The following is a 17,308-nucleotide window of genomic DNA, read 5'->3' as shown; positions in this document are numbered from 1 at the left end:
CAGGGGAAGATTATGTGCCAAATAGTCCTAATGAACTGACATTGTCCACAGGCTCCAGATACAGTGTGTTAATGCCAGACCCCATCGAATGTTCACCTCCCCCTGATCTGCCAGCGGAGGAGAACAGACTTTACCAGAACATAGCAGGCTTATTGCAGTCAGAGCTGGCCAAAGTTACGGTGGCTATTACAACTGAAGTGCGCCAAGACTTGCAGTCATTGGGTGCACGTATTGATATGTTTGAGAAAAAAGTGGATGAGACAGTGTCGCAAGTTAATCAGAATTCCAAAGAGATTTCCGTGCTGCACACTCAAATCGCAGACTTACAGCTTAAGCTTGATGATATGGAGAATAGGTCCCGCAGACACAATTTCAGAATCAGAGGACTGCCTGAGTCGATTAAAGATGTCACGGAGGCAGTGAGGCGCTTTTTACAACAGCTCTTACTGGACTTACCTGAATCGCCCCTTCTACTGGACAGAGCACACAGGGCTTTGATGGCACCTAGACAGGATGGTCCACCTAGGGATGTGATTGGTAAACCTCACTTTACTAAGAGGCGCTGCTAAAGGTCATCAGAGCCTTGGATCATGTTGAGATGGAGGGGCACCCGGTTCAGATTTTTTCTGATATAACTCCGTTCACTATACAACGCAGGAGGGCGCTTAAACCGCTGTTGCAAGTGCTGATTGATAATAAGATTAGATATAGATGGGCCTTCCCCTTGAGACTGATTTTTCAACTACAGGGGAAAAGTTTTTCCTTCTCCTCATTTGCTGAAGGTGAACAACTCCTCAAAGATTTGGATCTGATCCAGGGGGATGACAGCCACTCTACACAGGATAGGGCAGGATCTACTTCCTTATACCCCCTTTGGAACAAGGTCAAAACACCTGGAAAGCATTCGCAGCAGACTTCTTAAATAGTTCATATGGACACTATCCTACCCCTTTGGTGGAGCTGTGAATTCATAACATGTTTTACACCATTTTAATATGTTTGATGACTTAACCCCAAGTTGGAGAACCCGGGTTATTATAGATCCAAGCTGGTGGAATGAGGTTGTTGGCTATTCACTTGGGGTTTCTAAAGAAATGGTTGTTACGTTAAACATGTGCTGCCTTACTTTATCGGGTCCACCGGTGTGGTTTTTTGTGGAGGTGTTTCAATCCTCCTAATCCGAGGTTAGATTATACAATATTGGATATTGTTTTTTTTCTCTTTTTGTACTTTTTGCTTAATGGCTGCCGAGCCATCATCAACCATGAGGCCCCCCTGGCTAGTTGCTTAAATATTCTGTTGGGATTTGTGTTGCTGGGGTCCTGATGTGTTCATACTTGCATTTTAGAGGACGTGGGATCTGGGGGGTTACACATGCCCTCCAGTTTCAGGGAATTTAATTCGGGCCCTATTTATTTACCTGGGCCTGTAGGAAATCTCCCTGACGAGATGGAGCTCGATGGAACTCCTGGGTGCACAGGAGGTGGGGTTGCCCCTCGGGATCTTGGAGTGTTTGTTTTCCGGGGCTCAGGGGGGCACCCCATCCTCTCTGATTTACATTGTAACATTTGGCTGTACCTAATGCTTTTGTTTTTTTTGGTTTTTATGTCTTGTTTGTCCTGGTATTCCCCTCCCTGTTATCCCTGAGGGTAGAGGAAGTTTACTGATGATTGTGCTGTCATTATATCCATATGTCGCCTGACTCTCGGGCTAGGTCTGTGACCCTTAATAAGTTGACGTTGCTTTCACATAATGTCCAGGGCCTTAACTCCCCGGTCAAGAGATCTAAGGCATTTCATTATTATAATTCACTAAAAGTTGATGTTGTAGCTTTGCAGGAGACTCATTTTACCAACAATTCAGCTCCGAGGTATTTTCATAAAAATTACCCTATTTTTTTCATGGCCAATTCAGATAAGAAGAAATGTGGTGTTCTCCTATGTTTTAATAAGCATCTGAATTTTGTGCCACAAGAGGTTTTTAGGGACCCGGGGGGCAGGTTTCTGGCGGTCATTGGCTATGTTGGTTTACAGCTGATCACAGTGGTATTCTATTATGCGCCCAATGAAGGTCAAGTGGCATTTTTCCGTAGCCTCTTGGGTGAAATTTGGCCCAAAGTACAGGGATCCCTGATCTTGCTGGGTGATTCTAATCTAGCTCTTGATCATATTTTAGATAAATCCAAACTGGGCGGATATAAGGACCCCCCAAAAAAGAGCCATGGTCTCTCGCTATTGTTGCGACAATATGACCTGGTCGATAGTTGGAGGGAACTGAATCCATCAGCTAGGGACTATACATATTTTTCAGCAGCCCATGACCAGTATACGCGTATTGACCATGGCTTTGTTCAATCATGGCTTTGTTCATATGCTCCTTAATATTCTGGGGGCCCGGATTTTATCCACGCCTTGGTCTGATCATGACCCATTGGCAATATACCTCTCAGGTTTTACTCGCCCGCGGACTGGGTTTCGCTGGAGACTTAACAAAAGCTTGGTTTCAGACCCGTTGGTGAAGGGGGAAATAGAATCATTACTAAGTAACTTTTTTCAGATAAATGTGGCGACTGATACATCTCCAGCAGTCAATTGGGAGGCCCACAAAGCCTATATTCGAGGGGAGCTGATTAAACTAGGGGCATCACGCAAGAAGGCCCACAACAAATTGATTGAGACTGGCCTTAATGAATACCACCAGTTACAGCGACAACATAAGACTGCCCCCCAATCCGTGCCGAAGTCTCAGTTAGAGGCTAAACGCACTGAACTTAATCTACTTCTCACCACTAGGGCGGAAAAATCGATTCCCTGGTCAGCCCATAAATTTTATCTGTGGAGTGATAAACCAGGTAGTCTTTTGGTAAATAAACTTACCCCCAGACCCAAATCACAAGCGTTCCCCAAAATTAAGGTTGGGGATGGCAGGATGTCTCAAAATCTGGAAAAAATATTGAAGGCTTTTGAAGATTTCTTTGGCAATTTATTTAGTTCTAATGACTCCATCACTGAATTAAGCATTGACAGGTTTCTTAATAGGCTCGACCTACCTAAATTACGTCCCAAACATAAGGCAATTTTGGAATGACCATTCATGCCTGAGGAAATACATGGGGTGCTTAAATTTCTTAAGTTGGGCAGCTCACCTGGCCCGGATGGTTTCTCTAATCCATACTACAAAACATTCTGCCCTATTCTGGCGTCACACTTAACAGACTACTTTAATTATCTGCGTGACGGACACCTCCTGTTAAGAGACGCCAATAGAGCGTATATTAGTGTGATTCCTAAGCCTGGTAAGGATGCTTCGGAAGTGGCCAATTATAGGCCGATCTCGTTAATTGTGATCTTAAACTTATGACGAAGATCCTGTGAATGAGATTGGGAGTATATATTCATCCGGACCAGGTGGGCTTTCTGCTACACAGACAGGCCCCGGATCAAACAGGACGGGCAATAGACCTCATCTCAGTGGTTAATTCCAGCTGGGATGGGGGCCCCTCCCGTAAGGCTATGTTGCTTTCCCTCGACCTTCAAAAGGCTTTTGATAGTATGTCATGGAAATACCTGTTTCAGGTTCTTAATAGGATGGATTTTGGGGCCCACTTCATAAATCTGCTGTTGGCATTGTATGATTCTCCTGAAGCAAGGATATCGTTAGGAGGATTTTTCTCCACAGCCATTCCAATCAAAAGAGGGACCAGACAGGGATGTCCGCTCTCTCCATTACTGTTTGCCCTAGCTATTGAACCTCTGGCTATTGCTATGCGTATGGATCCCAATATTCAAGGGATAAACTGTGGCCAGGTAGGAAATAAATGTGCCCTCTTTGCTGATGATATACTGATGTTTATTACCTCTCCAACCACCACTCTACCCAATTTAATGAAACAATTGGATGACTTTTCTTTGTGTTCCAGCTTGAAGGTGAATAAATCTAAGTCCCAAGCCATCAATATAAATATCCCTTTGGGAATACTAGAGGGTGTGCGTAAGAGGTTTGACTTTAGTTGGCATAAGGAGTCCATTCAGTATCTTGGCATACGGCTGACTCCTAAGTACAATAGTCTTTTATAAGGCTAATTACACAGGTTTGTTTAAAAAACTCCATGCGGACTTGCGTAGGTGGGCTTATGCCCCTCCTTGGCTGGGACGGATAGCGGCGGTCAAAATGAACGTACTCCCTAGACTACTCCCCGTAAAAGAGTTGGAATTTTTACAGGCCAAAATAATGCATTTTATCTGGGCTGGGAAGAAGGCCAGAATACGTAGGAACTTTCTTTACACACCAAAGCGAAGGGGGGGTCTGGGGGTCCCAAATTTAAAGTATTATTATGTAGCGGCACAGACCTCGTTGAGCACTTTACATGGAGCTCGTCCCCAATGGGTGGAAAGAGAAAATCAAGATAAATTCTCTGGATCAATAGAATCCCTTATGTGGCGTAAAAAAAGTGGACGAGGGACTGTGTTAGGTCCGGTATTGTCCCATTCCATGCAGGTTTGGGATAAATTCAAACATTATCAGCAACTTACCTCATCCCATAAACCCCTACCCCCACTATGGAATAATCCGGATTTCCCACGGGGCTTAAGTTTATCTAATTTCCATTGGTGGATCTCCAAAGGTTTCAGGAGGGTGAAGGATTTGATTGATGTTAGGGCAGTGTTTTCCTGGGAACAGTTAGTCAGTATTTTTGAAATTCCTCATACGGAGCATTATCGCTACAGACAACTGTCCTCATATATTAACACAGTAATTAAAACGGCCCCGAGACCTATGCGCTCTTCTGTATTCGAAAGTACATGCCTCTCACTAGCTTCAACCAAAGGGCAAATCTCAGTGATCTACTCGGCCTTAGTAGCCCCTACTGACAAATTGCAATACATGCGAGATTGGGAATCTGAATTGGGTATTACATGGGATTTGGAAGAATGGTGGGATAGAGTGGATTCCCTTTCCAGAATTTCCCTAAATTCTGCAATGATAGAAGCTAATTATAAGGTAGCTCTTAGGTGGTATCTCACTCCAGACAGATTAGCGAAAATGTTCCCTTCAACTTCTCCTCCCTGTTTTCGGGGCTGTGATGCTAGAGGTACAATGTTACACATTTGGTGGTCATGTCCCATAGCCAGAAGATACTGGGACAGGGTGTTCAACCTGATATCTACTGTTCTTCATCAACCGATTGGTAGTACTGTTGAAGCGGCCATGTTTGGTAGGCTTGATATGTCCCTCTCGGGTTCCTCAAAAAAGTTGATTGGAATGATACTACTGGCGGGCAGAATTTCTCTGGCCAAGGCATGGAAGTCCCCCTCAATATCCTTGGACCCTATACACACTAAACTGAATTGGATTATGGTCAATGACAGATTGACCCACACTTTAAAGAATTCGCTGGATAAATTTGAAGATATATGGGAACCTTGGATTGTATTTAACAATATGTAATATATAGTTTCAGCCTCGCTGGTGAGATATGACACGCTAAGGTTAACGGTCTGAACAACTTCCTCTTCCCTCTCCTTCCCTCCCAGTAGTTTAAGTGTTCTTTGTTTTGTGTTTGTCTTGTGTTATAAAGGGGACGCAGGCTTGGTTTACTCTACTGTTTAAAATTTCGCTGTATATGGGGTTACCTTTTTCACCAATTTCAGATGGTATATCATGCTCTCTAATTCTTTGTTCTTAAGCAGTCAATTTTTTTTTGGATATACCAGGGCTATAGCGATTCTGTGTTTCTGTGGTTCAGACATTACCTGATTCGATATTCAATGTTCATATGTATACACTCATACTTTGCCGTCCCTTGTTTAGATAATTTTGTTAATATCTTGTATTTTATGTTGACTTAATTGTACTTGTAAAATCTTAATAAAAATATTGAAACACAAAAAGTTTTGAAAATAACACACAGTGTATGTACTGATTTATAATGGATTATATTGACATTTCTGCTAATTACTGTTTTGCATGTTAGCAGTTACAGATGAACTTTATGCCCTAGATTTACACTTGAGTCAAAGCAGGTTACCAGTATTCCCAGGAATGGTTAATATTTAAAGTATATACAGTATTTATGTGCTTCATCTTTCTTCAGCCAGAGGTCTTACCTACTTATAGTGATTCATTTTCACAACCATTTAAAATATTCCCCATATTTAAGACCCCATTCTCAACTCATTGGAGGCACAACAGAATAACAATGGAAATTGTAATCTAAGCAGCTGGATTCAAAAAATGCCACATTGCCCTAGGGTGATATTTTTTCTAAATGGGGCTGACAAAGAAGTAAATTGAATTACTGACAGACATAGGGCTTTATGAATATTTGAATAATTTAAAATTTTGTTTTTTTTTAATCCATGGAGATTGCAGAAGCATAATTTTTTTCCTAAAGTTCTCTGAGACTACTCAGTTTTTGTGAATATGAATACACACAACTCATTCCAATCTAATCTGATGGATTTTATATGTAGAGCTTGGAGACTAAATCATTTTATGACTACAGAAGGAATTCCTCTGAGAGAACTGCTCATGATGCAATACTTTTGTTACATAATATCCAAGTACTCACAAAGGAAAGCCTAATTTGAAATAGCTAAGCAGCGTCACAGAACACTGGTGAGCAGTATCTACCATAAAAAAAAAAATCAGCATTATGTTAAGATGTAAAAAAAAAAAAACATAGAATACCAATATTTATTACATATTTGTAATGTAGCAAAGCTTTGTTATAGATGGGAAAAATTTCCAACAATGACTTGCCCTTTGGGATTTTGGCCTACCATTGACCGTGCATGGATGATATTCCTGATTCATCAATTTTATCCAACAGGTTGTGTGACTATGATTGATCATGTTTTTTCCCCCCTATTTTCAGTGGAAAATCACTAGAGACAGCTTCGTTATCCAGTTTTAGGCATCTTGGACAGTATCTGGGCCAATCTGAATCTTTTTTTATGATCTGATCATGGCTTATTTAGTGTATAAAAAGCAAATGTTGCACCACAATGGAAGAAAATTGCCAGTGTACAAATGAAACTAAATGCTGCAATGTCACTGGTGATCACTCACAATGCTAGGTAAATTCAACATTTTTTTGGGATTGGGATTTAGAAATCTTAGACTATCCATTTCAAAAAAGGTTCATAGCATTAGCAGAGCTTTCAATAAACATGCTATGTCTGATATGGTGTCTAGCAGGTTTATGTGATTGATCTAATGCTACATAGGTTTTTTTATATGTCGGTTTTGACATTGTTCAGTCCAGTGAACAGGACCAGTTTGGAACATGTGTGCAAACACATGATTAGTTGTGGTTCGCCCTTCCCAGGCATACAGCAGCAGTTTGCTATGTGCCCATGAGTTGCCAATTGTGCAGTTGTCCACTACAAGTATGAGAGGTGTCTTATACTAGTATGGTACTGAGAAAAAGGTTTAAAGGTATTAAGGCCTTTTAATGCTAGTTTAAGATGAAACTAAGTTACTGTGGGGACAATATAAAATAAACTGCATTGCAAATATTTACATGTAACTAATTAAATTGTTTGATGGAAACTGTCCATTTGCATACCTATACCAGATCCCCTGCATATCTCGCATTCTGTCTGCCATATCCACCCTGTGTATCCATATGAATTCTCCAACAATTTTTATCTGATAATCTATGGTACATCTTGCATTCTGTCTGCCATATTCACCCTGTGTTGCCATTTGAATTCCCTACAAATTTCAGCTGATTGTCTATGGTACGTCTCACATTGTAGATGAACTTAATAATTACACGTACTTAAATCTCCCCATAGAATTATCTATCATGTACACCTATGATTCACAGTTATCTGTTACCATGTATTATTCACCCTGCACTCTCTTTGCTGGCTTTATTCCCTCTCCTCCTCCCCAGTATGTTAACTCATTGTCTAACTTTACTCTCCTGCTTTTTTCTCTACTGCTACTTGCTGGTGACATCCCCATCCAACCCTGGTCCCCGCCACAGCCTCCCTCTTCCCTACACTTTCAGCACCATACTCCCTCCTCCTAACCTTATTCCCATTCACCCTACCAATAAGTTCTTACACCCATAAGTGTGCATAAAAACACGGTAGGATACCAAAGTCCTTCAGTTTTTCATGCCAGTAGTGCTACATTGTGCATGAGGATGCTGAGGGCTCATCCACAACCTGGAGTGCCATAGAAAAGTGAAGCATACCTAAAAAAGGAAGATTACTGTATAAACAATGCACTGTCATGAAAATTATTGAGGACTGAATATTAGGTTAGGATATTTGCATGATTGCATAGTTACATAGTAGGTCAGTCCATCAAGTTCAACCAGTAAGGAAATAAACATATCCCAGATATAAAACCCTATGGACATGGTCCAGAGGAAGGCAAAAACAAAAAAAAAACCCTGGTACAATTTGCTTTATTATGGGAAATAAATTCCTTCCTGATTCCATGAGACAATCTGATATTCCCTGGATCAACAGTCTCTGTTATCTTTACTTTAAAGCTATAATCCCCAGTTATATTCTGTGCTTCTAGAAATCATCCAGCTTTTCCTTACAGCAATCTATGAAACTTGCTGAAACTACTTCCTGAGGGATCCGATTCCACATTTTCACAGACCTTACAGTGAAGAATTCTTTCCTTATCCAGTGCTTAAACTTCTTTTCCTCCAGACGCAATGACTGCCCTCTTGTTCCTTGTAATGATCTCAAAGTGAATAAATGGGAAAGAGAGTTCTCTATATGGAGCGTTTATATATTTATACAGGGTGATCATATCCCCCTTATACGTCTCTTCTCAAGGGAGAATAGATTCAGTTCAGCTAATCTCTCCTCATAGCGGAGCTCCTCCATTCCTTTTATTAGTTTAGTTGCCCTTCTCTGCACTCTCCCCAATTCCACAATGTTCTTTTTGTGAACTGTTGCCAAAAACTGGACTGCATATTCCAGATGTAGTCTGACCAATGCTTTGTACAGGGGCAGGATTATGTCTTCATCTCTGCAGTCCATTCCTCTTTTATTACAAGAAAGTACTTAGCTAGCTTTATATATTGCAGCTTGGCATTGCATGCTGGTATTAAGTCTATGATCTACCAGAACCCCCAGATCCGTCTCCATTTCTGACTCCCCCAAATGTATTCCCCCTAGACAGTATGAAGCATGCATGTTGTTAGCGCCCAAGGGCATACCTTTACATTTTTCTATATTTTTATCCCCCTAGCGGTAATCCCAAGTGTGACTCGGGGTGGATTTTACTTGCTAAAAGCAGTAATTCTGAGTCACACTCGGGGTCGCTTTAAACTTTAAAAAACCCACTTACCTTGCTCTGTCGGCGTCCCCCGGCGTCCTGCTGGTCCCTGCAGGTCCTCAGGACACGTCCTTCCTCTTCTATCCCCAGCCGGTGACTGCAAGGACATTCTCCGGGGTTTCTCGGTGACGTCGGTGCATGCATCGGTGCAGGCGGGAGGATCAGCGGGAAATTTAAATAATTTTGTACTGGATTCAATACAAAATAGATGTATATATTATATAAGCCACTGTACAGGTATATTACATGTTTAACTATTTTTTTATTAACAGATTTTTGTGTTTTTTTCTTTAGAATTTAATAATAAATCTAATAAATTTTGGACCTATTTTGGTGAGGTATACCTAAGAATTATAGCCCACAATGTAAAATGAATTTCCATGCAAAAAAATGTAATGATTTTTGCATGAAAATTTGGACAGAATTAAAACGCTAGGGGGGTTTATATGTCATTTGCCACATAGCTGCCCAATCAAACAGTACATCCAGGTCGGCTTGTGGATTATAGACATCCTGTATGGGATTTTTTGTGCAGTACCATAGTGGATCAGATTGAGCGTGCAAGTGGTATTGTCTCTCTTGATCTGAGTGGATGGGACGCTGAAGGATAAGCATAAGTCTACGATGCACCCTTGTTTTAACAGAAATTTGTTTTTTAAGTTTATTATTAAATATTAGACATATTTTGGTGAGTTATGCCTAAGAATTATAAGCCTACAATGTAAAATAATGTAAAATGCTTTTTGCGTGAAAATACGGACAGAATTAAAACAATAGGGGGGTTAAGCAGTAAGGTGCTTTAAAGGACTAGGGGACAGGTGCACAGAATGCTAGAATACCTAGCACTTTGTCAGCTAGATAGCCATTGATATTTGTGTATTTCTCTTCAATCATCTAAACTTGTAGTAATGGGAACTCTACTGAACCCCATCTTCTGCATATATGTGAAGAATAATTTCAGTGCATTAGAAGTTTAATGGTAAAATGGTCAATTTTTAAAACTGTGATTTATATTTATAAACTGCCACAGGTAGACCAAAACGTGATTTGCTCTTAAAAAGTTAATAGTCTATAATTTTAGGCAGGGCATGCAACCCGACTTGTACAGGTTAAATGTTCAATCTTTTTACCATGACGTGCCAATTAGCCAAATTAATGATGGGTAAGTGATTTTCAACTAATTTACATGCCTAAATGGCTTTAATTTACTAAATGACAATATCTATGAACTACAGATAATTGGACTTCATTACATAAAATCCTGAGAGCCAAAATAAGCTTCATAAAACAGTATTACTTATGCAAGGATGTTAACGATAGCAAGGCAAACAGTTTCAAACCAGTGCTTTTGCATATCACAGGTGTGAATACAAACATAAAGAGGGCTCATGATTTTACTGCTCACTTACTTTTAAATACTTTTGATGATCTGAGGACAATTTCAATAAACAACAGTCACAGTGGCATATGAATAAAACAGTAAATGTACAGTTACTGTTATGTAAAACAAATGTACCAATGTATATTCATCACTACTTTTGTTGCAGCAGTTTTATTATGTCAATTTATTTATTGAGGAAGAAACTTTAAATTCAACAAGTCAACAAAAACAATGAGAAGAACGCTAAATTTACAAACAGTCAAGGTCTGTTCTACTAGTGGAGTCAAGGTTCCCATAAATTATGAAATTGTGCTTTTATTTAAGTTTTATTATTAAGCATACAAGTAAAGTTGTTCTTAATCAATTGCCGCTGTTGTTTACATCTTTTTAAATAATGCCATTCCCAAATAAGAGGGTGTTTTTGGTATGGCATCATATTTTTGTATTTACATTCTTAAATCATAAAACATGAGGCACCAGTAAAAACCAAATCTGTCAACTTTTCAGGAAGTCTTCTCTGAATCCCCCCTCCCCCCTTTAGTAAGCGCAGTTTAGTAGAAAAATCCTTATTCGTGGATACAGGGATTCCATTGTATTTAGTCCATTCTTGACTTACAGAACCATAGAGCAACAGGATGGGGGGTAACAATTACAGGGTGTAATACTAAGCATACAACCAGAGCTGTGGAAAATCCAATGCAAGGAAAAGTCAAAGAAGCAGAAAAATTTAGTAGTATCGCTTGTAACAGTTTTTGCCATATCTGAAGAACTCATGCTAAAAATATTCGGAAAGTGATTTTCAATGTGGATGTTCTTCAACAGCATTAAGATCAAGTGGATTTTTGGTCAGGTGCAGGTGCTGTCTTGTACCCTGGGGAATCAAGAAAATGCAAGTGATACAAATCACGTGTAGAAATGTATTTCTACTACCATACAGCCTGGATGTGAGGTCTTACATGTGCATAATCTTGTTGATGTGGTCCAAGCACAGTTGAACAAAAGATGGTTCTGGTTTCCTCCATAATATAAATACACAATATGGCCATCATAACTAGATGTAAAATCACAACCATACAACAATTTTTAAGGGGGAAAATTGTAGTGTAGTGAGAAGAATGCCAATTCATGTAGACCATTTTCCTTATTTCCCTGACTGGGCCTCAAAAAAACCTCATTGTGCCCTCATATGGCATCTCTGAAACACCATCGGAAAGAGAAATAACTCTAAAGCTGCGTACACATGTCCAATTTTTATCGTTGGAAATGAACGATGAACGAACGACCGATTGGCCAAAAATTGTTTGTAAAAAAAGTAACCAACGACGCCGACGAACGAGGATAGTCGTTGGAAATGAACGACTGGACCGGCGGATCAGATTGGACGACGATCGTTGACCATCTATCGTATGTATGGTCGTTAAGTGATCGTGCATGTTCTGAGCATGCGCGATGAACGAACATTTGATTGATACAGGCTGTATTGTGTATGTGAGTGTATGTGTCTATATATACGTGTGTACAATATCTTTGAACGAGCGTGTCGTTATCTGTATGTACAGGATCGGTGCTATACGATCGTTCGCAGATATCGTGCAGGATCGTTCGTCGTTCGTTTACAAACGATAATAATTGGAAGTGTGTACGTAGCTTAACACTTTTGGATTTCTAGTTTGTAAAACAGTTTTGTAAACACTAACACTATTTTGTAAAACAGTTTCTGATAATAGTATGTATTTTCCATTCCACAAGAAGGGTCAGAGAAGGTATCAGTGACCATGTGCAGTGCTTAACCCAGAATTTTTTTTAAGCCGGGTGGGAAGAAATTGTAGATGGGTGGCAGCCCCTGTATTGTGACCAAAAACCTTTAGTAACCACCCAAAAACAGCCGGGTGGGTGCTGAAAAGTGCCGGGTGGTGCACCCAGCTAAAAGGGCCTGGGGAGAACCCTGATGTGGTATCATAGTTACATAGTAATACAATCAAGTTCAACACCTAGAGAAAAAAAAAACAAATTTCAGATATAATACCCTATGGATATAGTTGATCCAGAGGAAGGCAAAAAAAGCCTGGTATATTTTGCTTCAACAGGGTTTTTGAAGAAAAGATTCCTTTCTCATTCCATGAGGTAATCAGATGTTCTTAAAGCAATCTTTAGAACTTGCTGAAACTACTTCCTGAGGGAGACTATTCCACATTTTTATAGACCTTACAGTGAAGAATCTCTTCCCAAGCTTAAACTTCTTTTCCTCCAGGCGCAAATAATGTTCTCTTGTCCGTTGAAACGATCATAAGGTAATTAATTGGGAAGAGATTTCATTATATGGACCATTTATATAAGGCAGTGATGGCGAACCTTTTAGAGACCGAGTGCCCAAACTGCAACCCAAGACCCACTTATTTATTCCAAAGTGCCAACACAGCAATTTAACCTGAATACTGAAGTTTTAATTTAGAAAAAACAACTCATCCATTTTTGTCTTTTGTCTTAAAAGGAAAACAAAATACCAGAGCTTTCAATGATACAAACAACTTTTTATTGAAAGGTAAAAGTTTGCATATGGCATGCTTTTGAACAATTAATGTGATTTTTGCCATTTGTATGCATGCTGATAAATTGTCTAAGCTTTGTTTATACTGATATAATTTAAAGCTACAAACAGCTGCTCACAAGCATAACATGATCCAAACAAATAAGGAAAGCAAACCAAAATGCTTTAATTGACTTAAAATTATTGGCAGAGAACTGCACACTTTAAAGATTTCATTTTCAGAACTAACTGTGCTGTCATTTGTCATCCCTTCTATCGTCTCTAGTGTTTCACAAAGGATTGTCTCCATCTTACAGAATTGTAAAACTCTGTTACTAAAATTCACCTTTGCAGCTGCTACAATGCTCCAAAATTCCTTGTAGTTTCCCTGATGGCTTGTAGGATTTTCTAAATGCATTTTAGGGCTTACCATGTTTTGCTATGCACAGTGAAATTTGAAAACTGGCAGCTGTCAGATGATTTGTTCTAGAAAGATAGTTGCAAAAACTGAGGTACTGGGATTGATATTTCAACACTCTCATTACACAAAATACATAACGCTTTCCCATTGTGTTCAACCACTCCAAATGAAACTGTCCAGGCCTCTTGGAATGATCTTCCACTATCTGCTTTTGCTGTAATAATTTTTGGGTGTTTAATACTTGGAGTCTAAATAACACAAAATTCAAAAAAAAATGAAGCACCCAATGCAAATTTATTCATATACCAAAAATAACACTATTAATTTATACTAAAGAAATGGATATTCCCTGAATCTACAGCTGTGATTCTCGGCTGAGGTTCCTTTTCCTTTCCCTGATCACCAGCACAAAGGGGGCAATGTTCCAATGACCAGTTTTTAGCCTGTTCTGAAAAAGGCATCTGAGTTAATTTCCTACCTTTGATTTACCTCCGCTGTACATGCGTTGGACCTACTTCTTGAGGAATTTGCATAAATGAAATGAAGTGGAGGTGTAGTGTACATTTCCCATACCAGGAGGCGTGCAGACTTTCATCATCCATATGAGCTCTCATTTTCCCATTAGCAGGAGCCTAGGTTGGTTCTTATGGACAGCAGCCAATACAAAGTTCCCGCCGACAATTCCAGTACAATGGGTGCCATGTCTGTCCTGTCCTCTCATATAGCACACACACAGGCCATAGAGAGCTGAACCTGCACACCAACCTATCCCAGCACACCGGGCATTACACAGGTCATGTGATGTCAGGTAAATGCAACCTGCTGCTAAGCCATGACATTGTAACCTTTCATGTACTGGACACACAGATGTCAAAAGGTGTGGATGTCATTCATGCAATATACAGCAATCACACTCTATGACAACCAATTCATAACCCGAATACATTAAAAAAAAGATCAGATGAGCATGTAGACCCCTTAAAAAATGCCTCTGGTCACTGGGGGTAAGAAAAAGGCGGATTTCCTATACACTTTTTTTTTAGTCCTGTGTTTACAAGGGAAAATGGCTGAGCTGAAGTTCAAATTGCTTCACCCATTGGAATATATTTTTCATTGTGTTTTTGTAGAACAGACTTGAAACATTCCCATTCCTGTTCTGTGTTCAATACTGTCTCCCAGTCCAAGTCACAGAGAGGCGCCCTTAATAATGGAAAACTTGCTCTCTTAAAATGAAATGTTTTTTATTTTGCTTTTATTTTTGCTTCTTGTTTACATTTACATTATTTATTTATATTTTATTATTTACATTTTAAATAAAATCATATGCTACCTAGATTCACTTTTTTACACACATTGATTAAAAGCTCTGCATTGTTAGAAAGAACTAGGTCAAGCAGAGTATCATTTGTAGTTGGGACTTCTATAAACTGTACCATAAAATTGTCTTGAATTAAATTAATAGATTTCCTCCCTTCTGCTATACCATTACTCCAGTCAATGTCAGGGTAGTTAAAATCTCCCATTATTAAAATATAACCAGATTTTGAAGCCATTTCTATCTGTGCTAGTAGTTGATTCTCTATTTCTTCCATAGAACTGGGGGGCCTTTAGCAGGCTCCTATACTTAATTGTGTATTATCCACCCCTATATTCAACTCCACCCATGATGTCTCAACCTCATCACATGCTCCATTAACAATTTCTTCTTTCAGATCACTTCTCACATACAGACACCCCCACCTTTCTGTTTGACTCTGTCTTTACGAATGAGTTTATAATCAGGAATATTGACAGCCCAGTTATGCGAGTAACAATGCCAGGATTCAGCAATACCAACTAAGTCATATTGTTCTTCATTCATTAAGGCTTCCAACTACCCGATCTTGTTTGCCAGACTTCTAGTATTGGTGAACAGGTTCTTTAAACCTTTATTGCATTTACCAGCACAGTTTGCCAAATCCTTTTGTTTTTCAGTACAATTAGTACTGCAATATCCAATGTTTACATGGGAAGCTCCTTATATTTATCCATAACGCTCCTCCCCCCCAACTATCCCCAATGGACCCTCCACTAAAGACTGACCCGCCTGACCTTTCTGCCACCTTATTTACCTGTCTCATCCCCCTCTGTCCTAGTTTAATTATCCCTCCACCATTCCCCTAAATCTTTCCCCTAGCACAGCAGACCCCCTCCTGTTTAGATGCAAACCATCTCTGGCATACAAGTTGTACCCCATTGAAAAGTCAGTCCAGTGCTCTATGAACCCAAACCCTTCCCTTTTACACCAGGACTAAAGCCATGCGTTTAGCTGTCTAAGCTCCCTCTGTCTTTCCTGTGTTGGGCATGGATCCTCTATCTTCCATATATCCTGTCATTGGTTCCAACATTGACCAAGACAGCTGGGTCACTTGGCCACCTGCACATCTTCACTTAGTTTTGCAAATTTGTTGGGGGGCTCTAACACAGGTCTGACCTTCCTTTTCTGGGAGGCCCTACCACTCCCTCTAACATCAGTAACCCAACTCTTTATTTGTTCATCCTGATTAACCTCTCCACCCTCCACATCTATGCTATTAACTACCAGCTCAGTGAGCAGGAGATCCCTCTCAAGGTGATCCAGTGATCTCAGTATTGCAATGTGCACCTACTGATCTCCAATGTGAGGTTCCAGAAGGGCAACATGCTCACATCTGTCACAGTGGTATTCACCTAGGAACACCTTTGTGCATATATACAGCAGACTGTGGACTGAACAGAACCTTCCACCTTGCTGCCACTCATTTTCCCAAAAACAGTATTAATTTCACAGAGTTATAAAAGTTAACTTACAGTTTGTAGTTAGTTTGAAGATTTAACTTGTTTTCAAACTCCTGTGTTTTTTTAACTCCACTTATAACCAGCCACTTGTTTCACTAGCCAAGAGTGAGCAAGCTCAAGGTGAATTTACCCAGACTTTATATCATCTGTGAAACCTTGACCACGCTCTCTAAATTAGAGGTCAAAAAGAGGAAAAAAGTTATTTAAAAAAGTGACAGAAAGAGAGAGAGAGAAAAAAAAAAAAAAAAGGATTTGACCTTCCATTTTGAAAAGTCTCTAAATCACCCATCTAGCAATCAAAATTTTTCCCCATCAAAGTTGTTTTGATCCTTACACTATCTACATATAACCTTCAAGAGTTGGCTGTTGACTTGCAAGCCAAAATTTCCCACCTCTTAATTGGTGTTATTGTTAACAGAGATATAGTAAATATTTAAATACTCCAGTATAAACCAATCTTATCCATGTCACCTTGTCACTCTGCTTAAGCCAACAGAGCTTTGAAGAGGAACAGATGAGCTCGGAACCAATAAGTACATTTTATAAGGCTTAAAGCAGACCTATCACCACATTTTCATAACTATTTAAAAGTGGTGTTCTCCCAAGCCCCTTTTTTTAGTAACCATCTGGCTGTTTTTGGGTGGTTACTGAAAGTGGTGGCCACCCGTCTACAGCTTCTTACAACCCAGCTTAAAATAAATTCTGGAAAGAACACTGTAAAAGTGTAGATAACCCTTTTATATATAAGTTAAAAATGTGTTTGGATTTTGTTTACCACCACAGCGAAGACTGAATGGGGAGCCCGCAGGTTGCTGGCATAAGTTTGTCACGTATCACAGGGGGCTTG

At 39.7% G+C, this 17,308-nt stretch overlaps 1 protein-coding gene across 1 annotated transcript in view; it reads right to left on the bottom strand.

Annotated features, from left to right (window-relative positions):
• The window catches only part of LOC140336133 (myocardin-related transcription factor B-like), a 191,181-nt gene that overhangs the window by 74,577 nt on the left and 99,296 nt on the right, over positions 1-17,308 (bottom strand). The window lies entirely within an intron of this gene.

This window comes from Pyxicephalus adspersus, chromosome 7 (genome assembly GCF_032062135.1).
Source record: "Pyxicephalus adspersus chromosome 7, UCB_Pads_2.0, whole genome shotgun sequence".
Taxonomy (NCBI): Eukaryota; Metazoa; Chordata; class Amphibia; order Anura; family Pyxicephalidae; genus Pyxicephalus; species Pyxicephalus adspersus.
The sequence above is the reverse complement of the archived record's forward strand: the minus strand, read 5'-3'. Positions and strand labels throughout refer to the sequence as shown.